Source organism: Castor canadensis, chromosome 2 (assembly GCF_047511655.1).
Source record: "Castor canadensis chromosome 2, mCasCan1.hap1v2, whole genome shotgun sequence".
Taxonomy (NCBI): domain Eukaryota; kingdom Metazoa; phylum Chordata; class Mammalia; order Rodentia; family Castoridae; genus Castor; species Castor canadensis.
The window spans coordinates 13,251,046-13,278,428 of NC_133387.1; the positions used below are offsets into that span (position 1 = coordinate 13,251,046).

At 37.6% G+C, this 27,383-nt stretch overlaps 1 long non-coding RNA gene across 1 annotated transcript in view; it reads left to right on the top strand.

The window, feature by feature from the left end:
- The window catches only part of LOC141419220 (uncharacterized), a 77,433-nt gene that overhangs the window by 14,389 nt on the left and 35,661 nt on the right, over positions 1-27,383 (top strand). The window contains exon 2 of the long non-coding RNA XR_012443886.1: positions 12,564-12,641. This is a non-coding gene — a long non-coding RNA (uncharacterized lncRNA). The remainder of the gene's footprint in view (positions 1-12,563; positions 12,642-27,383) is intronic.

Below are 27,383 nucleotides of genomic sequence, written 5' to 3' on the forward strand. Positions count from 1 at the left end.
GTCAAGGGCTCTACCACTTGGTTCATGCCCCCAGTTAGGTTCTTCTACTAATTTTTCCCAGAATAGCCTTGGATGTCAACCTCCTACACTCTGACCTCAGTAGCTGGGATTATAGGCATGTACCACTAACCCAGTCCTTAGTTGTTATTTATAATTTTAATAAGTTTCATTATGCAATATTTATTCAAGACTATGATCTACTTCTGTCATATTCACCTCTGTCTCCCTCTTCTATCCCCTCTTCCCTCGCACCAATTAAATCTTCCAAATAGTTCCCCTTTTACATTCATCACCACAATGTATGTGTACATATCAGGTAGAGATTCCATATATGAGAGAAAATATGAAACATTTGTCTTTGTGAGTCTGATTTATTTTGCTTAACATAATCTTTAGCTCCAACTACTTTCCTGCAAATGACATATTTTTTTCTTTATGACTGAATAATAGCCCACTGCATATATACAGCATGTTTTCTTCATCCACTAATTGATTATGGGCACCTAGGCTGATTCCATTGCTTGGCTATTGTGAATTGTACTGCTATAGAAATGGGTCTGCAAGTATCTTCATCGTACACTGACTTACATTTCTTTGGATACATGCCCAGAAGTGGTATAGCAAGAACATATAGTAGTGCTATTTGTGGTTTCTTGGGGACCATCCTTATTGATTTCCATAGTAGCTGCACTAATTTACATTCTTACTAATAGTGTGTAATGGTTCCTTTCCCCCCAAAATCCTTGCTAACATTTGTTGATGCTTGTTTCCTTGAGGATAGTTATTCTGACTAGGGTCAGAGAGAATCTCAATGGAGTTATGATTTGCATTTCTTTCATGGCCAAGGATGCTGAGAATTTTACATGTATTTATTGGTCAGTTCTCTTTTGAAAATTGTCCAATTCTTTTACCCATGCATTAAATGAATTTTTTGTTCTTTCGGTATTTAATTTTTTGGGGATCTTTATATATTCTGGATATTAATCACTTCTCAGATGAATAGCTTGAAGCTTTTTCTCCTATTCTGTCAGCTGTATTTTTGTTCTGGTAATAATTTTCTTTGAAATTCAGAAACTTTTTAATTTTATGGAATCTCATTTGTCAATTCTTGCTCTTATTTCCTGAGTTATTGGAGTCCTATTAAAAATTAGTTTTCTCTCCCTGTATATACAAGTGTTTTCCCTATGTTTTCTGTAGTAGATTCAAAGTTTTAGGTCTTACATTAAAGTCTTTGAACCATTTTGAATTATTTTTATACGGGGGGAGAAATAGGAATGTAGTATCAGTCTTCTACATGTAGAAATCCAATCTGCCAACCCCATTTATTGAAGAGGCTTTCTCTCCTCCAACATTCAGTTTTGGAAACTTTATCAAAAATCTTTCCTGCCTGCATCTTTTTTATTTTTTTTCCTCTTGCCTTATTTCTCTGGCTAAGAATTTAAGAACCATATTGAATAAGAGTTGAAAGACCATACACTCTTATCTTATTTCTGATTTTACAAGAAATTGTCTCTAATGTTGGCTATAGGTTTGTCATATATATCCTTTATTATGTTAAGGTAACTTTTCTATTCCCAGTTTCTTCAGGTGTTTTACCATGAAGAAATGTTTGATTTTCTCAAAGGCTTTTTCTGCATCTATTGAGATGATTGTATAATTACTTTTGTCCTTAATTCTATTTATGTGTTGTGTTTTATTTTGAATATGTCAAATCATATCAACCCTGCATCCCTGAAATGAAACCAACTTGATCAGCATATAAGCTCTTTAATGTGTTTTTGAATTAGGTTTTCAATTATTTTATTAAGAACTTTTGTGTCTGTAGTCACAAAGAAATTGTTCTACAAGTTTCTTTTTTTGTCTTTATGCGGCTTTGGTATCAGGGTGACACTCCATCATAGAATGAGTTTAATAGCATTCTTTCTCTTTCTATTTTATAGAGTAGTTGGAGAAACATTGGTGTTAGATCTGTTTTAAAGATCTGGTAGAATATAGCCATGAATCCATCTGGTCCAGGGTTTTCTTTGTGTAAAGGCCTTCATTACTGCTTCAATCTCATTGCTTATTATAGATACATTTAAGTGCTTTATACTCTCTGGTTTAACTTTTGTAGGTACTATGCATTTAGAAATTTATCTACTTCTAAGTATTCCAGTTTTTTGGAATTAGTGTTTTGAAATTATTTCCAAATAATCCTTTAAATTTCATTGTTATCTGTTGTAATAGTCCCCTTTTTAATCTCTAATTCTATTAATTTGGGTTATTTCACTCTTTTATTTGGTTAGTTTGGCTAAGATTTTATCAATCTTGTTTATCTTTTCAAATAACTGTCTGTATCATTCATTCTTTGTCTATTTCATTAATTTCTGCTCTGATTTTTATTATTTAATTTCATGTACAGATTTCAAGTTTGGCTTTTCCTTGCTTTTGTAAGACCTTCTTGTGCATCATTAGCTTATTTATTTAAGATCTCTGTGTTGGCTTTTCTTTTAACTCTGCCTTTTCTGCACTCCACAGAGTATAATAAGTAGTGTTTTCATTTTCATTTGATTCTAGGAAATTTTAATTATCTCCCAATTTCTTCAATGACCCACTGGTCATTCAAAAGTGTGTTGTTAAATCTCCATGTGCTTGTATAGTTTCTTTTGCTATTAATTTCTAACTTTACTCCATTATGATATGTTAAAATATATAAAATCATTCTGGCTTATTTAAATTTGTTAAGACTTGTTTAATGACCTAAAATGTAACCTATATTGGAGAAAGTTTTGTGGGCAACTGAGAAGAATGTTTGGATAGAATGCTCTATAGTTGTCTATTAGGTCCATTTGATCCATGGTGCAGTTTACCACTGAGGCATCTTTGTTGACTTTTTTGTTGGATGATCTATTGATGAGAGTGGGATGTTGAAATAACACACTGATATTGTATCTAGATCTGTGTGTCCCTTCATGTATAGTAGTGTTTGTTTTATGGATTTGGGTGCACATACATTTACAATTGTTTTATCTTCTTTTTGGATTGTTCCCTTTGTTAATGTTTCTTAACTCTTGTAATATTGGCTTGAAAACTACTTTGTCATTTATGAGTATATCTACTCCTGCTTGCTTTTAATTTCCATTTGCTTACTAAATCGTTTTCAGTCTCTGTGTGTCTTTGCCTGTGAGGTGTGTTTCTTATAGACAATAATACAAGTTAGATCTTCTTTTTTAATCCAATCAGCCAGTCAAGGTTTCTTGATCAGAGTTAAGACTGTTAACTTTTAGGATTGTTGTTGAGAGGATTTTCTGATTCCTGTGATTTTGTTCATCATTTTTCTGGTTAATGTGAGTACCATTTGTTCTTTTCTTTCATCTTTGTTCATCTTCAGATTTTGCTGGTTTTCTGAGTTGGACATGTTTGATTCTTACCGAATTTTCTCTGTTCATCTGTTCTCATAAAATTAATTTCTTTCTGAGGTTTATGTTTTTTACTATCTTTCTTCTTCCTCTGTGTATGATTCCTTTACTTGTCTTTTGCATTTCTGGCTTAGAGGTCATGAATTGCTTTAGCTTATGTTTATCTTGGAAGGTCTTTAATTTTCTATCAACTTTTGAATGATAAATTTACTGGAATAGTAATCTTGGTTTGCAGTTGTTTTTTTCCAGGGCTTGAAATATATCATTCCATGATTTCCTAGATATACTTGCTATCTAGGATAACAAAGATAATACCTCCCTCTAGGGCAAAGGTTGATCAAGTTTCTTAGCAGCCTTGTTAATAAACTGGGATTTTCTAGGTTCTTAAAGTGTTAGTTGTGACTCAAACAAACTGCATGTGCAGCAGCCAGCAGATGTTCCATATCACTGTTGGGGAACCTTGAGGGAGGGTGCCAAAGGGGACTTATGGAAGCATGAAGCTCACAATTACTGCTGTGCCGAGAATATCAAAATACTTTGACCCAGTGTTCCAGCTCTTCCATTAACATCCATGGAGCAGTGGCAGGCTAACTTGTTAGTTTGTTAGCCCGGCAAAATTGAATGCTATCAACAGTTCTTGACAAAAGGTTCTGAGTAATTGGCTTTTCTAGACTATACATCAACCATTCTCTTTGTTTTTAGCCCTATGTCTCGTCTTCACTTTTTTTTTTTTTTTGGCACTACTGAGGTTGGAACTCAGGGCTTCACACTTGTTAGGCAGGCAACTCTACCACTTGAGCTTCTCCACGTCCTCACTTCACTCTTGATGTGCCATGTATTTCCAGTCTACTTCCTTAGAATAAACTTTGGTTTCCCATCAGAGCGCTGAGTGCCTTGCTGCTTATATTTTATGCATTGTTTGAAGCATGGGGGCCACGGATTTTTGTGCAATTTATAAAAAATTCACTTATAGCATTGTGTTATGCCTTTGGTCTTATCACTTTCTGATAGTAATTTTGAATAAATAAAAGTGAAACAAAATATAATGAAAATGAAGAAGGTCAAGTATAGCTTCAATGTTCAGATAAGGACAAGCAATAATTCTGCATCTAGAACTATAAATTGGTGTATTTGACATTGGCCCTCTTATTCTAACACCACTCATACTTATGAAACATTCTCACAACTGAATATTAAGTACAAGGATTTTTGAGCATTTGTAAAGCATACAAGCAATTATTATATTAGGAAGTAACAATTGTTCATTGAGAACAAGCTGAAAACCTTATTTCTTTTTATTAGATAGGAATGCTTTGTCATAGAACCAAGTGACACTCTTTGAATGGCCTTAGGAACCTCTGGTTTATAGGCTATGTGGCTATGAGAAACCTATATAAATCTAGGGTCCTTATTTTTAATTAGAAGAAAATACTGCCTGTATGTCAGGGCTGTTGTATATAAAATAAATAAGCTGAGATATCTCAGTAGCCTTTAGAAAAGAAAAAAAAGCATTTCCTTCTTTCTCATTGTCTTTGGTTCCTGTTGGAAGAGACCATACCCTCCAATTTACCATGTCCCATCAAAAAGTTCTGTTCAAATTTCCACTTAATATGGAAGAATTTATTCTGTTAGCTTGCCCAAATTGCATAATTTTAAACTTTGTTTTCTGAGAGATTTACAGTAGCAGTTTTCCTCTTCTCTGAAATGTTCAGTCCCTAATGCAATCCACCTTTATCGAAATAATGGCTGATAATTTCTGAAAACATCCTGTGTCCTTTGGTAAGTATTAGTGATGTTTTAATATGAACTCTTCATAGGACACCTTTTCATTTGACTCCTAAACCTAAACCTCCTTTCCCAGAATAAAATCATTACAGTCTCCCTCTCTCTCTCTCTCTCTCTCTTAAGCCACACCTCCAATTCTTTCAACTTCTTTACAGGTCTTCTGTTATGTATTTTCTGTTGTTGACTAATACAATCTCTATTCAGTCTAAACCAATTAATCTTAAAATATTGTCATGCTGTCTCCAAAAACTCTTTTAACCTAAAAATATTTTTTCATTCACTTTGTTAAATGATACTTAATCTCTACATATTTTCTCTTTAATTCATGTATCCTTCCTTTCTCCTTGGTCTGCAAGGTAAGGCTGTGTTGGAGAAAGCAGGTAGCAAACCATGCCAAGAGGAGATGTGGCACTGGAGTAGTCTGTTTATACTAGGATCTCAGCTGAGGTGATGACAATTCTAGTGGGCATGGTCCTAGAGGCACTGGAAATGGATGCAGAATGCTTGGATCTGTTCCCTCTCTTGAAATTGATATTAGTTTGGGCAACACCTGTTGTGGGAAATTATGAATTTGTGGATAAATGTGAGATTCTCAGACACACTGAAGACTCACTCACTGCACATAAAATATGTAAATAAAGTATTCTGTTATTTAATGATATTTGGGGATGATGTGATTTCTTGGTTCTGTATATTGACTTCAGTCAGGAGACATGTGATACCTATGTTGTGTCTAGGAAAGAATCTTCCCCTTCATTTCAGTGGAATCACTTGCAAAAACAGGCAAAATATTTCTTCTTTTTTTGTCAGTTCCTCTTTCTTTGTTTACTATTATGCAAAAATCAGCTCATGTCCATTTTCTCATACAAACTTAATCCTGAGCATTATAATACACATTGTTTTACTTTTTTTCTTTGACTTTCTCTACATAAAAATGTGCACTGAATCAAAATAGGTTTTCATATGCCTGTTTGATAGTTCTTGAAAATCTCTGCTGTTTGGGGTTCCTAATATCCTTTAAATTACTTTTGTATTCCCAAAGTACAAAAGGCTCAATTAACGTACTATGGCAGAATAGTCATATTACATTCCCTAAAACAAGCAAGCAGGCATTTTCTCCAGGTAATCATGAGTATGGTTGTGTTCTGACCAGTTCTTACCAACTTCTGCACTGTGGTTTATTCATGCCCTGAATAAATATTTTTTCCAATAAAATGTGATTTATAAGAGAATATTGAGAAAGATCTTCTTTATATCAGAGCATTTTTCTTTCTCAAATGAATGAAAAGAATTCAAATTCTATGAACTTTTTCTTGAATCAGTACATGGACAATAATGTCTATCCAAAGAGCTTAAATGTGTTAGTGTCCTCTATGGACAGATCAACAAAAGCAAAGATGCTTATCAAAGTACAAAGTGCCTATGAAAGGGGACACAATATGAAATAGAAAGAAAAATTATTTTAGAATGTTAGAACAGGGCTTCAGTGTGAATATGTGAGAGGTCTTCTGCATGAATTTAGGTTAGGGACATCACATACTTTTGATCAGGTTAACTTCAGAATACCCTCTGTCTTAGAAAGGAGTGACTACATCTTGTGCTTTCCTTGCTAACATATGTGCCTCTGGAGGTTCTTTTTAGGTGCCAACTATTTCTAACTGGTATAAGTGTACCATGGGAGCCAGCATCTGCCTAATTTAAAGTTGCTTCCCTCCTGTATCTGCTCTTTTTTGTGCAAAGAGGATGTGGCTGTGCAGGGCTGTGGATAAACTGCTGGCACAGAGGTACAGAGATGTATGCTTGGTGCTGGCAGACTCCACAATCAAGGAGAAGTGCTCCCTCTTCTTCCGAGAGACATTGTACCCCTGAGGGATATCTCCTTTTTCATTATTGTCAACATCATATGAGAAATGAATCAGTTGTAGTGCCAGATCTGGGTCTTGTCGATACCAGTACATTCTTTCGTGTCCCATATCCTGTGAACATTCCAACAAAACTTTCTCTCCTACTCTTTTGGCCAGGTATCTTGGGGTCTGGGTTACTTTCATGTCCACAAGATCTGTGACTAAAGGATAGAGGGGTGTTGAAAAGAGAGGCTGATAAGGGAAAAGTCTGGTATTCAAGGCCTAGAAATAATAGGACAGCATCCCACCAACTCCCCAGACACATCAATGACCAGGACTCACTCATTCCCCAGAAACAAAGGGCCACACCACAGAGCAGGCTGTTTTCCATGGCTGTTTTGAAGAATGAACAGATCTTCTCCCAGTTGAAGTTGACTATCTATGATGTCATTGCTTATGCCCATGCTCAAGAACTCTTCTCCATCATCTAGATTAGACAGTCTAGAGGTTCTAGAGAGGAAAGAAGTACCACGGGAGTGTCGTGTGTGTGTGTGTGTGTGTGTGTGTGTGTGTGTGTGCCCATGTGTGCACAAACACACATCCTGTATCGGAAAGAGTTAACACTTTTTCCTATGGGAGTGTATGTGTATGTGTGCAGGTATATATGGAGTAACATTGTATATGTCTTTAAGTACATATTTAATCTACTAAAACTGTTTATTTTAGATGATTCTTTTCTAACTGCTGTTGCTTTGCTTCCATAGAAGTAGGTACTTAGAGAAAGGTGACTTTTGTCAATGGGCAACAGTTTAATTCCTTTTACAAAACACTTTCTGTTTCCATGTTGCTCTTTTCAGTAATGGTGCAAATGCCTACAGGTGCAGTTTCACTTGAAGAGGTGGCAGGACAATGGTACACCCATTGTGGAATTGGGGTATGGTTAGCCTTGGGTGCAGGTAATAAAGGGTAGGTCATTGACAAATTATTTTAAAAAAATAATAAAATTATTCTGCTCTAGTCATCAATACATGCCAGAAATTCTAAACAATGTTGGTGATGAAAGATTCCTTCTATTTAATATTTGTCTTTCTGTGACTCATTTATTTTACTTAGCATAACATTAAACACATAGAAGCAGAATATAAAATGATGATTGTCTGGGGAAATAGGGAGTTGCTGTTAAACTGGTATAAGTTGTCAGTCATGCAAGATGATAAAATTCTAGACATCTGCTATACAACTTCATAACTATAGTTTAAAATAGTGCATTGTACATTTAACAATTTATTAAATTAATTCATTAGTTTGATCTCATGATAAGTGTTCATGAAACTTATTTCACAATAGAAACAAAAACATCTCACCAGGTATTTCTGGTGCATGTTGAGAACCACTGATCAAAACTAAAGAGTGAAATACAAATGTCGCTGTGATACTTATATTTTCCAATAAAGTTTTTTTGTAGTTATTATAAGTATATCATCCATCGAAATTCCCTAGTGACATATCTGTTTTTGGAAATTTGTGTACAAAGCAAAACAAAACAAAACATAGGCACACAACAGTTTCTGCGATTTTTTTGCAATATAAAATAGTCATCATGACTTTGATTACATTCCTTAGTTTTGACATTGTTGTAAACATCTCTAATCCAACCAAAACAATATTACCAGGAACTAAGCTGCTGCCACAGATCTCAACATGAATACCTTTTGAACTGCAGCTTTGCTGGACTATTTGCTTACACGGAGGGTTCTGAATTGGTAAATTATCTTATCCCTATTAGGATGGGTTTTCTTTTAAATTTTTTCACAAAGCAAGTACAATTTAAAAGTCTATTTTTGGCAAAACCAATAAATGCACACACTACAGTCTGACATGCTTAAATAAAAGGAATTAAACTGAGATTACAATTGTTCCCTGGCATATAGAAATAAATGCAAGGAAGTGTCTGTGCACCCTGGAGAGGGTCCCTCAGGACCACCATGCAGAATGGAATTCTCCCCAGGAGGTGAGGGGAGGGAAGGTGGCTTGATTCTGGCCAATTTGTTAAAGGCCCAGAGTAAGGAAGCCCTTTTGAAACAGCAAACAAATAGGGGAAGGAGGGCAGTGATAGTTCCATAGCTCATTCCAGTGCTGCATTTGATGGACTGGATTCCTACCCTACTTTCTAGGGCCCTGGGTGCTCCAAATGTTTCTAGTGCATGGAGAAAGCTGGGTGTGGGGGTGTTCTGAGGGTTTCTGAATGGTCCTTTTCTGTGGAGGCATTATCTTACTATGGTAAAGACACAGGTCAGGAAGGTGAGGCCACTTACAAAAACATTTTCTGTACAGAGGAAGTGACTTGCAGTGCTGTGGGTTAACTGCTGACAAAGTATCCCAGAGGGGCTACACATCTGGAGGTTGAGAGAAAGTCTTTTCTCAAGAGACACCATATCTTTTAGAGACTTCACATTTGCCAGTACTCTTGGCATCAACTGAATAATAGATTAATTACAGTCTCATATCGCACTCTGTCTGCACCCATACATGTGGATCATAGTACATGTTCTGATTGTGTCAGAGTCATTTTTTCTAACCCCGAAATCTAATAGGGGTCCCAGTGACACCATGATCTATGGATAGTGTGAATAAGAGAGAGAGTATTTAGGAAGGGTACTGATATATAACCACCAGAGAAGTGCTAATACAGAATCTGGAACACCAACTTCAAGGACACCATACCTGTGCCCCTGATCTACCTATGGTAAGGGAAAAAAGGGCTACACAGCAAAGCAGCACAGGGCCCTTGGCAGGTCAGTTCTGGGGCATGAATGTTAGTGTTAGCTCTGTTCAGGCTGTTATAAGAGCACATAGCAGAGGAACCAACTCATCAGAAACACAAGGGTTTCTAGAGAAAATGGCTTCTAAGGTAGTATATAAAGACATCATTAGTTAGGTATCCAAGTGGATTTCCAGGGAAGGAGTGAGCATCATAGTTAGAGACATAGGAGTGAGTCAGCATAGGATATATCTCAGAGAAGTAGAACATTTCTAGTTAGAATGTAGGCAGCTAAGGTAGCCAAAAATAAAGGGAAGTCAAAGCTGGGAAGATAGGCAGGAATACAACCCTCACATCATGGGGGTGTGGAGAGACTTGTAAAGTTACAGAAACTTGACACTAGCTAGTTAATGAAAGACTTTGAAGGGTTTTATGGTCAACAGCATGGTTTGTGTGTAGGAGCAGAGAGCAAACTGGTAGGACTAGTGGGAGGGTAGTTAGAGGAATCCAGGTGAAAGATGAAGTTTGCTGGGCCATAGTGGTATCAGGGAGCTTGGAAAAATTAGTAAAATTTATAAGGAACATAAAACTTAGAGATACTCAGGACATGGTGATGGGTCAGGTGCAGAAGGAGAACATCAGAGAGGCAGTGAACATCATTCCTGCACTTCTGGCTTGCACATTAGTGGATGGCAGGAGCATCTACTGAGTGGGGAAAATTTCAGATTTAGTAAATAACTCAGAACATGATGGGGGTATCCCTCCCACCACCATCCAGTGACAAAACATCAAGGAATAGAAACTAAAATATGGAACTAAATTTTGTGAAGAGGGGATTGGAAATGAGAGATTCAGTTTGTGCAACAGCTCAGCTGTATTTGGAAATTTAAGTTCCATAAGGAGAAAGGAACACAGAGCAGTGTTACTCCTGGCACTAGACCCAACTCAGGGAGCTTATCCTGCCCGACCTTTAAAAAGCTCTGTGGAACAATGGGAGAGAGGAGGACTGGCCCACAGGTGTCACCCAGTGCAGAAAGACTGCATTAGTCAGATTCCTTGAAGGTGTGACATAGGGAGTGCTTTTATGCTCATTGGCTTTAGGGAAAGATTTTCCTTTGGCCTTCTGAGGGAGGAGTCTCCATCCTGTGACTGCCTTTTTTGTGCAAACAGCAGCTAGCTATGCAGTGCTGTGGATAAACTGCTGACACAGAGGTATGCAGAAGTCTGGTTGATGCTGGTGGACTCCAATGACAGAGGAAAATTCTTCTTCTCTTTTCGAGAGACGGTGTACCCATCAGAGATGTCTCCCTTCTCAAAAATCCCAACATTAATTGAATAGTAGATCAGCTTTAGACCAAGCCTTTGGTCTTGTCGACACCAGAACATAGCATTATGATTCATGTTCTGGGAACAATTTATGGTCAACTTCTTTCCAATCTTTGTGATGATGTGTCTTGAGGTCTGGGTTACTTGGGTTTCCATGGGGTCTACTAAGGAAGGAGACAGAATTAGAGACATGCTCAGAGAAGAACTTGACCTGCAGCTTGTAAGGTGAGGCCACAGGTTGCCCATGTGTCGTGGGACTTACCTGCTTCCAGGAGACAAAGGACAACACAGCTGAGGAGCCTGGTACCCCAGGCAGCATTGTAATGTAACCCCGGCATGGGATCAGGTGTCTGCTAGTTCCAGGAGCTCTTACTGGTTTCTGCAATGATTCTACCTCTTAAACTACTTGAGCCCCAGAGACATTTTCAGTAATAGAAGCCACTCCTTTTCCTCAAGGGACTAAAGTATACACAAGCAATAGCACTGATTTAGGTTTGGGGACTTTGGGATCAGTGTCATTTTCCTTAATCTCCTTGAGGCTGCCATGTTTTCTTATTAACACATACTTGTAGAAATTATCAAATATTTACGTATTTTGGAGGTTTGTTACAAATTGACATAATGTGTGATTTTCATATCACTTAGAAACTTACACTATTATTTGAATTTCATTTCAAGAAGTAATTCCTACTCTGCAAAAAAAAAAAAAACCAAAACCAAATACTTTCCTGACTCTATCCAATGATATATGCTTTAGTCACTACCTTTAACAGTGTTTAAGGTATAAAAGCTTCGTCAAATTCTCAATATGGATTATTTCACCACTCTGTATTCAGTTCAAAATCCTGAACATGTGTCGAGGCTAATTTGCTCTTCAGGAGATAAAATTTATTTGTGATTGCCAGAGCCTGCAGCTGCTCCCCTCAAGACGTGATTTGCTGTATCTTTCTTCACTTCCTCTTCTCCAAAAGAGACTGATGAAAAGCAATGATGTCTTCCCCCTTGAACACTTTTGAACTTTCTTGTTAGTTTTTAAAAATTAAGGTATTGTTGATGAGTAAAATTGTTTATACTTGCAATATACAATGTAATGGTTAGATAGATGTATACCTTTGAGCTTTCCTTGCACTTTGTTGGAAGCAGAATATTGCTAGGGGGAGGGTCAAGAAGAGAAGGAGATGCTCCAGCCCTCCTAATTACTTCTGCCCACATCTAGATCTTTCCTGAGTCTTTTCAGTATTTTGCCAAATGATTTTTATCTCCAGTCCAGAACTGGGCTCTCATCCTAACTTTCAGGGCTGCTCTTAACATCATAGATGACATTTTTGTCCCTAGTCCCATTTGAGGTGAGACCCTATTACTTTTTATCTCATGAGAGGAAGGAGAGTGGTTGCTGCAATGACATTGATTCGTACCTAAATTGAAGTGTTCTTTCTTTTTGTATCGCAGAAAAGAATGTGGGGAGCAAGCTCCACTCTGCCTCAGCCATAGGCGATTGTGTCATCCTGGAAATTCTCCACATCCCAGGTATGGATCTATATGTTCTTAAGGGAAACAAGGAAATATTCTTCTCAAAAGCCCACTGAAGTAAATAAATTCATATTACATAGTAAACTTTGCCACCACAAATGCATCTTAAGAAATCTTGCATGTTGTATCCACATATATGATGGAAAGCCCACTATCTCTGGTAATTTCCTAAGTTCTATAGTGCTTCCAACATTGTAAAGGTGGGAAATTATATTTGAAGATACGATTATTATTCCCAAATACTTTTCACAGTAGATTACTACAAGATCTAGGAGGTAGCTGACACTATCTCTCTATCCCTTGCTAGCTAAATCAGTTTCCTCAGTCACATGATTCCTCCAAGTCTATTCCCTTGACTATGAGGCTTCTTTGGCCTCTTATTTTTTCTCTATGTCAACCAAGGCATTAAAATGGTGAAGCAGTCTGAGTTCTAACTAGGAGCCAGTTGTTTACTTCACATCCTTCCTTCATGTCACCTTTCCTCTGATCGCTTCTACATGAGGCAACCACATTCAAGAGTTATGGAAAGTAACTCTACTTCCTGAAAGCAGGGGAGACTCTTATTTCTCTAACAATAGGAATGGGAAGAAGAGAGAGTTCTCTGTGGTGGGAACTCTGAAACGTATCTTTTGCATTTTAATGTTACATATTCTTGTGAATTCTGCATACTTCTTACCTTTCTTTCCCTGTTCTTGCTGGAATCTGGACCTCTCAGAAAATTTGCCACATCTTTCTTTTATCCATGTTGGGCAATATTATCTTAATTAAAAAATAATTATGCCTGCATCTACCCAATGAAGGAACCATTCCTTAAAACCTCTATAATAAAATGCATGCTTTTCTCTTTAAATATGCAGCAGTTTTCTTCTGTATGATTTTGATCCCAGGTAAAGAATATAATTCTCATCTTATCATACTTCTATTTCACTTTAGGCACAGGATGGTTCAGTTCTGAGAAATTCACTTTACCCTATTTTTTCCTATCCTCCATGATCAACCTTTGAAAACTCTCAATGAGAGATACTTGTGTTTTTTGTTATAATTGTTAATACAGTGTTCAATTTTATCAAACTTTCAAATCATTACCTGAAACTTAGTGCTTATATTAAGGAAGACGTTAGTGCCCTCTAGTGGAATATCGAAGCAATAGGCGAACAAGTCCTAATCCCCAGTCTGTGAATTAATTAAAGTAGATGGTGAATAGGATTTAAAATTGTTGATACCATTAAAACTGACAATCAGCTGACCTTGACAGAGGAAGTATATTCTGTTTATCCAGATGGGCCCAATTTAATCACTCAGATCTTTAAAAGTATAGAACTTCCCCCAGCTGTGTTCAGAGGGAGACACAACTATAGAAGATAGGTCAGAGAGATGGAAAGTTGCTTGCTGACATTGAAAACAGAGGAAGGAAACCACCAGGCAAAGAAACTGATTTTCTCCTAGATCTTTCAGAATGGAATGCAGCCCTGCTGACACTTTGATGTTAGTCAGGTAGAACCTGTGTTGGACTTCTGACCTTCAAACTCTAAGATAATAAATTTGTGTTGTTTCAAGGCACACAGTGTGCTGTAATTTGTATGATAGCAACAGAAAATTATATACAATGACCACAATCCATGGTACAATGGGGTAAGAGTGATTAGGTTGGAAAAGCAAAGGAAAGGGGAAGAACTGAGGATAGAGAAGGACTTTTTGTGTGTGTTTCCTCTCAGTTGTGTGCCAACTTATTGGCACCACTCAGTAAATTTACCGTATCTCTCATTCGTGCATCCTGGGCAACAGTATAATTATGGTTGTCTCAGAGGCCAGGGTTGCTACACACCTCAAGTTTGCTACTGTGGTGTAGAGAGGATGTAGCTGCATTGACAAACTCCTGGTGCAGAGAGATTCAGATGTGAGGTCAATGCTGGAAGACTCAAGGGTCAGGAGAGATAATTCTGTTTTCCATTTCTTGTTGTTGTTGTGCTGAGGACAGACCCAGGGCTTTGTGCATGCTCAGCAAGCACTCCACTGAGCTACATCCACAGACCCCCTCTTTTATGTTTGGAAGATTATATTCATACAGTATATCCTTTTCAAAACGGCCAGCCTCAAGGGAATAATGGATAAACACTATCCGTAGCCCCAGATATTGTAGATTCCAGGACAGTGTGAAAACAATCCAATACAAGTTTGTTTCCTGCTTCTCTGAGTAGGGAATCTCAGGGTCTGTGCTATTTTGCCACTCATGAAGCCAGAGGGAGAAGGATGCAGAAACCGACTACAGATCCTACCAGCAGGCCCATGGGAATGCTTCATGAAACAGCCTGTCCCCAGAACCTGGAGATAACAGGACCATGGCTTCCTTTGGGCTCTTTAAACACACCATCCCCAAAGAGCCCAACGCCACACAGACAAGTGTCTGTAAAAATTCCCTCCCAACAGGTCTTTTCCTCGTGGAACTTCAGCAAAGTTAATAGTTTTAGATCAACTTAGAAATGGAAAAATTGTCCTTTGTACTTGTTCATTCTCATTTCTACATCTTTTCTGACACAGTTTTATTTTCGAAATCACATATTCTTTAAAATGAATACAACTCTTATTATGGCTAGGAAGATAGATTCTGAAGCAGGTTTGAATTTGAACTCAATTCTGGAAATTCTTAGTCCTGTGAGGTTAAGCAATTTGTTTAAACAAATTATGTGTCTTATATTGAAATAAGTATCTAGTTCCACGTTTTCATTTTTTTTCTTTCTGCATCTTTTAAAAAATTTTTATTGTTTTATTATTCATATGTGCATACTCCCTATCCCGCCCACCCCCTCAATACCGGGCAGAAACTATTTTGCCCTTATCTCCAATTTTGTTGAAGAGAGAGTATAAGCAATAATAGGAAGGAACAAGAGTTTTTGCTAGTTGAGATAAGGACAGCTATACAGGGAGTTGACTCACATTGATTTCCTGTGCATGTGTTACCTTCTAGGTTAATTCTTTTTTTTAAATGTTTTATTATTCATATGTGCATACAAGGCTTGGCTCATTTCTCCCCCCTGCTCCCACCCCCTCCCTTGCGACCCAATCCACCCCCTCCATCTCCCCCCCACCCCCTCAATACCCAGCAGAAACTGTTTTGCCCTTATCTCTAATTTTGTTGTAAGAGAGAGTATAGGCAATAATAGGAAGGAACAAGTGTTTCTGGTTGAGATAAGGATAGCTATACAGGGCATTGACTCACATTGATTTCCTGTGCGTGTGTGTTACCTTCCAGGTTAATTCTTTTTGATCTCACCTTTTCTCTAGTTCCTGGTCCCCTTTCCTATTGGCCTCAGTTGCTTTTAAGGTATCTCCTTTAGTTTCTCATCATTAAGGGCAACAAATGCTAGCTAATTTTTTAGGTGTCTTACCTATCCTCATCCCTCCCTTGTGTGCTCTCACTTTTATCATGTGCTCAAAGTCCAATCGCATTGTTGTGTTTGCCCTTGATCTAATGTCCACATATGAGGGAGAACATACCATTTTTGGTCTTTTGGGCCAGGCTAACCTCACTCAGAATGATGTTCTCCAATTCCATCCATTTACCAGCGAATGATAACATTTCATTCTTCCTCATGGCTCCATAAAATTCCAGTGTGTATAGATACCACATTTTCTTAATCCATTCGTCGGTGGTAGGGCATCTTGGCTGTTTCCATAACTTGGCTATTGTGAACAGTGCTGCAATAAACATGGGTGTGCAGGTGCCTCTGGAGTAACCTGTGTCACAGTCTTTTGGGTATATCCCCAAGAGTGGTATTGCTGGATCAAATGGTAGATCGATGTTTAGTTTTTTAAGTAGCCTCCAAATTTTTTCCAGAGTGGTTATACTAGTTTAAGTTCCCACCAACAGTGTAAGAGGGTTCCTTTTTCCCCCCATCCTCGCCAACACCTGTTGTTGGTGGTGTTGCTAATGATGGCTATTCTAACAGGGGTGAGGGGGAATCTTAGTGTGGTTTTAATTTGCATTTCCTTTATTGCTAAAGATAGTGAACATTTTTTCATGTGTTTTTTGGCCATTTGAATTTCTTCTTTTGAGAAAGTTCTGTTTAGTTCACTTGCCCATTTCTTTATTGGTTCATTAGTTTTGGGAGAATTTAGTTTTTTAAGTTCCCTATATATTCTGGTTATCAGTCCTTTGTCTGATGTGTAGCTGGCAAATATTTTCTCCCACTCTGTGGGTGGTCTCTTCAGTTTAGAGACCATTTCTTTTGTTGAGCAGAAGCTTTTAAGTTTTATGAGGTCCCATTTATCTATGCTATCTCTTAGTTGCTGTGCTGCTGGGGTTCCATTGAGAAAGTTCTTACCTATACCTACTAACTCCAGAGTATTTCCTACTCTTTCCTGTATCAACTTTAGAGTTTGTGGTCTGATATTAAGATCCTTGATCCATTTTGAGTTAATCTTGGTATAGGGTGATACGTGCCTCTGTCAAAGACAAGTTGGTTATAGTTGTGTGGCTTCCTATCTGGGTCCTCTATTCTGTTCCACTGGTCTTCATGTCTGTTTTTGTGCCAGTACCATGCTGTTTTTATTGTTATTGCTTTGTAATATAGTTTGAAGTCGGGTATTGTGATACCTCCTGCATTGTTCTTTTGACTGAGTATTGCCTTGGCTATTCGTGGCCTCTTGTGTTTCCATATAAATTTAACGGTAGATTTTTCAATCTCTTTGATGAATGTCATTGGAATTTTGATGGGAATTGCATTAAACATGTAGATTACTTTTGGGAGTATAGACATTTTTACTATGTTGATTCTACCAATCCATGAGCATGGGAGATCTCTCCACTTTCTATAGTCTTCCTCAATCTCTTTCTTCAGAGGTTAATAGTTTTCCTTGTAGAGGTCGTTCACATCTTTTGTTAGGTTTACACCTAGGTATTTGATTTTTTTTGAGGCTATTGTAAATGGCATTGTTTTCATATATTCTTTTTCAGTTTGTTCAATATTAGTGTATAGAAATGCTAATGATTTTTCTATGTTGATTTTATATCCTGCTACCTTGCTGTAACTATTGATGATGTCTAGAAGCTTCTGAGTAGTTTTTTGGGTCTTTGAGGTATAGGATCATGTAGTCTGCAAATAGGGATATTTTGACAGTTTCTTTACCTATTTGTATTCCTTTTATTCCTTCTTCTTGCCTAATTGCTCTGGCTAGGAATTCCAGTACTATGTTGAATAGAAGTGGAGATAGTGGGCATCCTTGTCTGGTTCCTGATTTTAGAGGGAATGGTTTCAGTTTTTCTCCATTAAATATAATGCTGGCTGTAGGTTTGTCATATATAACTTTTATAATGTTGAGGTACTTTCCTTCTATTCCTAGTTTTCTTAGAGCTTTTATCATGAAATGGTGTTGGATCTTATCAAAGGCTTTTTCTGCATCTATTGAGATGATCAAGTGGTTTTTGTCTTTGCTTCTGTTAATGTGGTTTATTACGTTTATTGATTTTCATATGTTGAACCACCCCTGGCATTCCTGGGGTCATGGTGAATGATTTTTTGATGTGTTGTTGAATTCAGCTTGCCATTATTTTGTTGAGAATTTTTGCATCAATATTCATTAAGGAAATTGACCTATACTTCTCCTTTTTGGAGGTGTATTTGCCTGGTTTTGGGATAAGTGTAATACTGGCTTCATTAAATGTGTTAGGCAGTTTTCCTTCCCTTTCTATTTCATGTAACAGTTTAAGGAGGGTTGGTATGAGTTCTTCTTTAAAGGTCTGATAGAATTCAGCAGAGAATCCATCAGATCCTGGACTTTTCTTTTTGGGGAGACTCTTGATTGCTGCTTCAATTTCATTTTGTGTTGTAGATCTATTCAGGTGATTAATTTCCTCTTGGTTCAGTTTTGGATGATCAGATGTATCTAGAAATCTGTCCATTTCCTTAAGATTTTCAAATTTATTTGAATATAGTTTCTCGACGTAGTCTGATAATTTCCTGGACTTCCATGGTGTTTGTTTTAATCTTCCCTTTTGCATTCCTGATTCTACTAATTTGGGTTTTTTCTCTCCTCATTTTAGTCAGGTTTGCCAGGGGTCTGTCAATCTTGTTTATTTTTTCAAAGAACCAACTTTTTGTTTCATTAATTCTTTGTATGTTTTTTTTGGTTTCTATTTCATGGATTTCAGCTCTTATTTTTATTATTTCTCTCCTTCTATTTGTTTTGGGATTTGCTTGTTCTTGTTTTTCTAGGAGTTTGAGATGTATCATTAGGCCATTGGTTTGGGATCTTTTGGTCTTTTTAATATAGGCACTCGTGGCTATAAACTTTACTGTCAGGACTGCCTTTGCTGTGTCCCAGAGGTTCCAGGATGTTCTGTTTTCATTTTCATTGACTTCCAGGAACTTTTCAATTTCCTCTTTTATTTCATCAATGATCCATTGTTCATTAAGTAATGAGTTATTTTGTTTCCAGCTGTTTGCAGGTTTTTTGTCTTTACTTTTGTTGTTGAGTTCCAGTTTTATTGCATTGTGATCAGATAGAATGCATGGTATAATTTCTATTTTCTTATATTTGCTGAGGCTTGCTTTGTGCCCTAGGATCTGATGTGTTTTGGAGAAGGTTCCATGGGCTGCTGAGAAGAATGTATATTGTGTAGAAGTTGGATGAAATGTTCTGTAAACATCAATTAGGCCCACTTGATCTATTGCATATTTTAGATCTTGGATTTCTTTATTGATTTTTTTGTTTGGATGACCTATCTATTAATGATAGTGGGATGTTAAAGTCTCCCACAACCACTGTGTTGGAGTTAATATATACTTTTAGGTCTTTCAGGGTATGTTTGATGAAATTGGGTGCATTGACATTGGGTGCATATAGGTTGATAATTGTTATTTCCTTTTGGTCTATTTCCCCTTTCATTAGTATGGATGTCCTTCTTTATCTCGTTTGATCAATGTAGGTTTGAAGTCTACTTTGTCAGAGATAAGTATTGCTACTCTTGCCTGTTTTCAAGGGCCATTGGCTTGGTAAATTTTCTTCCAGCCTTTCATCCTAAGCCTATGCTTATTTCTTTTGGTGAGATGGGTCTCCTGTAAGCAACAAATTGTTGGATCTTCCTGTTTAATCCATTTTGTCATATGGTGCCTTTTGATGGGGGATTTAAGTCCATTAACTTTAAGTGTTAGTACTGATAGGTATGTGGTGATTCCTGTCATTTAGTTGTCTTAGTTGTTTGAAGGTTTGATTGTGTGTACCTAAGTTGAGGTTACTCTCTATTTTCTTGCTTTTTCTTTTCCTGTAGTTTGGTGCTGCCTGCCCTTTCATGGTTATGTTGGGTTTCACTTTCTGTGTGCCGAATTCCTTGAAGAATCTTTTGTAGTTGTGGCTTTGTGGTCACATATTGTTTTAGTTTCTGCTTATCATGGAAGACTTTTATTGCTCCATCTGTTTTGAATGATAGTTTTGCTGGGTAGAGTATCCTGGGATTGAAGTTATTTTCAATCAGTGCCTGGAAGATCTCACTCCATGCTCTTCTTGCTTTTAATGTTTCTGTTGAGAAGGCTGCTGTGATTTCATGTTTTCATTTTTTAAGCATGCATCCTTATTTTTCCATTTTGTAAACTGCACATGTTCTATTTTAACTGTTTTTGACTAAGTGGTTTGTACAAAAATGTCATGGTATATAATTCTTCTGAGGGGTGATATGCGAGCTTCTTATACAAGATGCTTTTCTGTTTGTGTCTTACCATTGTGTGAGAAGGACACTGGAAAGCAAGTGGGCTTTGTCTTGACATTCACAATGACAAGTATAGATTATATTCTAACCTGCTATTTAGAGGGCTATTTCCCATGTACTTTGTCATAGCCTCCTTGCCTTCCTAGGCAGCAGCACCATTGTGATCCCATACTACTTAGTAGAGGCCATGAACACTGTGCTGGCCACTGACTGCCACACCAAAAGAAACTCTTCCCAAAACAACACTCCTTCTCTGAGTGACTGTGGAATTCCTTGCTGAGCCATGCTGATCTGTAGCCTGTGGAGATGAGGCATTTGCAGAAATAGAACAGAAACTATTGGTATTCGTCCTTAAAAGTGGCATCATTAATGCAAACCCTGTCCTTGTATCTGCCTCTTCTTAGGCCACTTTCCAGAGCTGCTGTTTTCATTGATCTTCTTTCAGCTATTTGGAAATAGAGCCCTGCAATAGTTTTCTATGGCTGCTGTAACAAATCATCACAGACTTAGGGCTTAAAACAACACAAATTTATTATGATACAGTTATGTAGATTCAAAGTTAAGTATGAGTCTCACTGGGTTCAAACCAAGAGGAAGGTAGGACTAAATTCCTTTATGGGCCTCTATGGGAGAATCTATTTCTTTGCCTTCTCCAACCTAAAGAGACCACCTTCATTCCTGGGTTCCCCTCTTCCATCTTCTAAGTCTGCAACATCACTCTGACCTTAGCTACTTTTTAGGACCCACGTGTTTAGATTTGACTCACCCAGACTGTTCAGATAATTGTTCTATCTTAGCCCAACTGCTTAGCTTACTTAATTGAACCTACAAACTTAATTCTTATTTGCCTATGTGTGTGACATATATGTTCAATGAATGATCAAACAAGCATAGCCAATAAAATGGTAATGAACTGACTTTTGTGTTCATGTCTCTGTTATCAGGGTCTAAGTTAGCATTTGACACATGACATTCATTCATTATAGATCTATTAAAGGAATGAAAAAATTTCAGCAATGAATTATCCTGGGTTTGCTTCTACTACTCTCCAAATTATGTATTCAGTTCTTTTATTTATGGTACTGGGGTTTGAACTCAGTGCTTCATACTTGATAGGCAGGTGCTCTACCACTTGAACCATGCCTCTAATCCTTTTTTGCTCTGGTTATTTTGGAGATAGGGTTTGCTTTTGCCCAAGCCAGCCTGAATAGTAATCCTCCTATATTATGTGTCCCACCATAGCTGGTGTGACAGGCGTGCACCACCAAGCCCAGCTTTTCATTGAAGTAGGGTCTCATGAACTTTTTGCTTGAGGTTGGCCTTGATCTGCAGTCCTCCTGATCTCAACCTCCCAAGTAGCTAGGATTACGGGTGTAAGCCACTAATACTCACCCCTATATTTCTTCACTATAACCAGTTCCTAGCCTTATCAAGGGCTCTTTAGGGGTAGAATAATGACTCCCAAATTGTCTATAGTCCAATCCTCAGAAGTCAGAGTTCCCCTTGCCCATAACAAGGTGGGGAAATAGAAATACATCTGATAGAGTGAAGCAAAAGACAGTTTATCAGCCCTTTCTGCATAGGCATTGTACCCTAAGACCTGGAAAACGCATGGAGACAAAGTGATGATTGTTTCTTGTGCATGTTTCCATCAGAGCACTTCATTTGCTTTTCTTTCTTTAACTCCTCCCTGGATGGTATGCCTAAAGATTCTTAAGCATTGGCCAATTACAGCTGTTCTGAGCAAATGAGTGTTTTAGAACATATATTTTGTTATTATTCAGGTATGTTGAGACCAGCAGATCAGAAAGTTGCTGCCAGTGGAAAGATACATTGTTAGTCCCGTTCCTAAGAGGAGAAGGCATGGCATGCCATGCAAGAAAACACCAGGGTTGGTGACATAAATTTGTTTAACATACTTGCTAATTTGGCATCCATTTTTAGGCATGACAAAAGACATTTGAAGCCCCATTGTTTCTTGTCACCTGTTGTCTATTTAAAACTTACCTTAGAACTTAAAAAACTAAATTCTCCCAAAACTAATGAACCAATAAAGAAATGGGCAAGTGAACTAAACAGAACTTTCTCAAAAGAAGAAATTCAAATGGCCAAAAAACACATGAAAAAATGCTCACCATCTCTAGCAATAAAAGAAATGCAAATTAAAACCACGCTAAGATTCCACCTCACCCCTGTTAGAATAGCCATCATCAGCAACACCACCAACAACAGGTGTTGGCAAGGATGCGGGGAAAAGGAAACCTCTTACACTGTTGGTGGGAATGTAAACTAGTACAACCACTCTGGAAAAAAAGTTGGAGGCTACTTAAAAAACTAAACATCGATCTACCATGTGATCCAGCAATACCACTCTTGGGGATATACCCAAAAGATTGTGACACAGGTTACTCCAGAGGCACCTGCACACCCATGTTTATTGCAGCACTGTTCACAATAGCCAAGTTATGGAAACAGCCAAGATGCCCTACCACCGACGAATGGATTAAGAAAATGTGGTATCTATACACAATGGAATTTTATGGAGCCATGAAGAAGAACGAAATGTTATCATTCACTGGTAAGTGTATGGAATTGGAGAACATCATTCTGAGTGAGGTTAGCCTGGCCCAAAAGATCAAAAATCGTATGTTCTCCCTCATATGTGGACATTAGATCAAGGGCAAACACAACAAGGGGATTGGACTATGAGCACATGATAAAAGCGAGAGCACACAAGGGAGGGGTGAGGATAGGTTAGACACCTAAAAAATTAGCTAGCATTTGTTGCCCTTAACGCAGAGAAACTAAAGCAGATACCTTAAAGCAACTGAGGCCAATAGGTAAAGGGGAACAGGAACTAGAGAAAAGGTTAGATCAAAAAGAATTAACCTGGAAGGTAACACCCACGCATAGGAAATCAATGTGAGTCAATGCCCTGTATAGTTATCCTTATCTCAACCAGCAAAAACCCTTGTTCCTTCCTATTATTGCTTATACTCTCTCTACAACAAAATTAGAAATAAGGGCAAAATAGTTTCTGCTGGGTATTGGGAGATGGAAGGGGCGGAGTGGGTGGTAAGGGAGGGGGTGGGAGCAGGGGGGTGAAATGACCCAAGCCTTGTATGCACATATGAATAATAAAAGAAAAAAAATAAAATAAAACTTCCCTTACCTGTATGATTGTTTGTGATATGGCTTGCTCATCACTCATCCCAGTGACCGCCCCCCCTTCACCGATTCAACATACTGTATAGCTGCTTAGCATCATAACGCCAAATGGTCAACATCAGAGTAATGTGAATGAGTTCCCCTCCTGGAGATTATTTCTTTTTACATTAACCAATCCAGAACCCCTGTGTGAAAGCCTTAGGGATAACACTCATGCCCATAATAAAAGCCCACACTGGGTTCCCCTAACCTCATTGGAACCTGTGAGTAATGCATTTGGTTTAATTTCCTCAGCATGTCTCATCTGATATACATGTTTGAACTTAACACTCCCCCCACCATACACACCACCACCCAGGGCTCTCCAAGAGAATATGTTTTTTGACTTGAGGCCATACTCAAAAAGTAAGACTTCACAACGTCAGAAAGAAACCACACTAAAAATCCCCAAAGTGGTCAGAAAGTAGAGATAGTAATTTAAAAAAATTAGGAAGAGTTTTTATTGTAGTTTTCATTAGAATTAAATAGGAAGCAGGGTAAGAAAGCTAATCAGAATTGGCATGTTTGAACACCTTTGGTGGGCTCCAGGGTATAGAGGTTGTATCAGTGTGTCTAGTACTTGATCCTTGAGTAATTTATGGCAAGGAAATAGTAGTCCAGAGCTTAAGAGCCCTCTGGAAGCCTAACAAATGTGGTTTAGGAGATAGGTTGATGTGATATGAAAGGGATGCTCCAAAGAACAGGGTTTGCTACTTCTAGGCATGAGATCACCCTGGCAGGGACAGATCAGCAAGACCCAGATGCCAAAATATCAGAGAATACATATAATAAAAGGCATGATTAACAAACACACTGGACATTCTTTTCCAGTGCCCAACTGATGTGCTGGAATTCTCAGGTGGTGAGGGTCCTTGTTTTGCACTTAGAAATCAAAGCAGGAACTCATGAAAAGGTCAAAGGAATTTTATTTGCAGAAAAGTGAAAGAAAAGGCTGCACGGAGAGGCATACAGTGGGACCTGGAATCCAGTAGTCCACCGAGTTGGGTTGGACATGAGGTTTTATAGTTCTTTTTGTTGCCAGTGGGAGGAGTATGATTCTGCATGAAGATTTTGGTGAAAACAGGTGTCCCTTGGGAAGGATATGGGATGCTTCTTTCCCTGGCTAATTGCCATCTTTAGGGAACATGTGGACGTCCTGCAGTCCACCCTTCACAACTCTGATCGTCTTAATATGGAAAGATATCAAAGTGACTAAAGAGGAAAAATACAGAGGTCTAGAAAAAAATTCTACACTCTAGTGAGAACTTAACATTGTAATCTAAGGTATAGTTCTCATGAAAGACTAATTTTCCTTTCTCTCAAATCATTAAAGAGATAGTCTTAAGGTTTTTCTATACTCATAAACTTAGATTTTATGTATTGTATAACATAGTCATTGAAATATGTAGTGAAAGGGAATGATAAGAAACACTTCTTTTAGTTTGAAATATCATATTCAGATGCAGTCCTAATGTTAGATTAGATGGAGTGAAGATTAATAAGGAACCAGTGAGCTTAATAATAAATCTATTACATTTATCTATGAAACTGATTAAAAAGGTTATGCCCCTTTTATGTCTTACAACATGGCAGAATAGTGATTTAGATAATAGATGAAGATCAACATTACTTAGGAGCTAGAAATGAAAGCATTTCATGTATGGATTGGCTGTTGAGGGCAATGGAAGAACAGAAAGTCCATTTACAATAGCCTCAAAAAATATCTGGGAATAAACTTAAGAAAGGATTGAAAAACCTCTACAAGGAAAACTATAAACCATTTTGAAGAAAGAAATCAAAGAAGACTACAGAAGATGGAAAGATCTCCCATGCTCATGAATTGATAGAGTCAATATTGTGAAAGTGGCTATATAACCAAAAGCAATCTACATGTTCAATGCAATCCCCATTAAAATTCCAATGACATTCATCACAGAGATTGAAAAATTGACCTGAATTTTCATTTGCAAGCACAAAAAGACCATGAATAACCAAGGCAATACTGAGCAAAAACAGCAACACTGGAGGTATCACAATATCTGACTTCAAACTATATTACCAAGCCATAGCAAAAAAACCAGCATGATACTGGCACAAAACCAGTGAAACAGACTAGAAGACCTAGATATGAATCCACATAGCTACACCTATCTGATTTTTGACCAAGGCACCAAAAACTTACGATGGAGAAAAGACAGTCTCTTCAATAAATGTTGCAGGGAAAACTGGATATCTGCATACAGAAAACTGAAACTAGATCTGTGTCTTTCACGCTGTACAAGCATCAGCTCAAAGTGAATTAAGGACCTTAATGTAAGACCTGAAAAGTTGAAGCTAGTGTAGGAAAGAGCAGAGAATACACTGGAATTAATAGGCATAGGCAATGACTTCCTAACTAGAACTCAAATAGCTTAGCAACTAAGAGAAATGATTGCCAAATGGGACTATGAAATTACAAGGCTTCTGTGCAACTAAAGAAATGGTCATCAAATTGAAGAGGCTGCTCAAAGAATGGGAGAAAATCTTTGCCAGCAATACATCTCTCAAAGGACTAATGACCAGAACATAGAGTGAGCTCAATAAATTTAACTCTTTCCCCAAAAAATCAATGACCCAATGAAGAAATGGGCAATTAACTGAACAGAGATTTTTCAAAGGAAGAAGTCTAAATGGCCAAAAAGCACATGAAGAAATGTTCAGTATCCTTGACCATAAAGGAAATGCAAATCAAAACCACATTAAAATTCCACCTCATTACTGTTAGAAATGCTATCATCAAGAACACAAACAATAACAAATGTTGGCAAGGATATTGAAAAGTACTTAAGAATGAAATTTTGTTATTTGGAACTGGAAAACATCATCTTAAGTGAATTTAGCCATGTTCAGAAGGCCAAAAGCTGCATATTTGGAACTGGAAATGTAGTATAGGAGGGACAAACAACATAATGAGTTTTACCTGCAAGTGTAAGTGTTCATTTTGTTTCTAATTCAAATTAAAAACCAAATGAAAGTTACAGATCTCATGTTCATTAATACATGGGTAATGATTCCTGTGACCCAATTTCCCTTCTTGGATAATGAACAGCAGGAAGGATCTTCAACAAAGGAGCCCAAAACACATGATGGAGAAAAGACAGCCTCTTCAACAAATGCTGGTGGGAAAACTGGATATCCACATGTAGAAGACTGAAACTAGATCCCTGTCTTTCACCCTGTACCAAAATCAACTCAAAGAGAATAAAAGACCTTAAAATAATGCCTGAAACTTTGAAAAAACTACAGGAAATTGTAGGAAATACACTGGAGCATATAGGTATAGGGAACACCTTCCTAAGTAGAACTCAAAAGACTCAGTATCTAAGAGAAAGAATAAACAAATGGGACCTCATCAAACTAAAGAGCTTCTGCACAACAAAAGAAACAGTCACTAGACTCAAGAGACAGCCCACAGAATGGGAGAAAATCTTTGCTAGCTACTCATCCCATAAGGGACTAATATCCAGAATCTACAGGGAACTCAAAAAACTCAAGCCCCAAAAAATCAACATGGGCACATGAATTAAACAGGGAAGTCTCAAAGGAAGAGATACAAACAGCCAGTAAACACATTAAAAAGTGTTCAGTTTCCCTGGTTATAAAAGAGATGCAAATCAAAACAATAGATTTCATCTCACTCTAGTTAGAATGGCCATATTCAAGGGTAAAAACAACAACAAATGCTGGAACCCTTATACATTGTTGGTAAGAATGCAAATGAGTACACCCACTATGGAAAGCAGTATGAAGATTCCTCACAAAGCTAAAGATAGAACTTTCCTATGATCCAG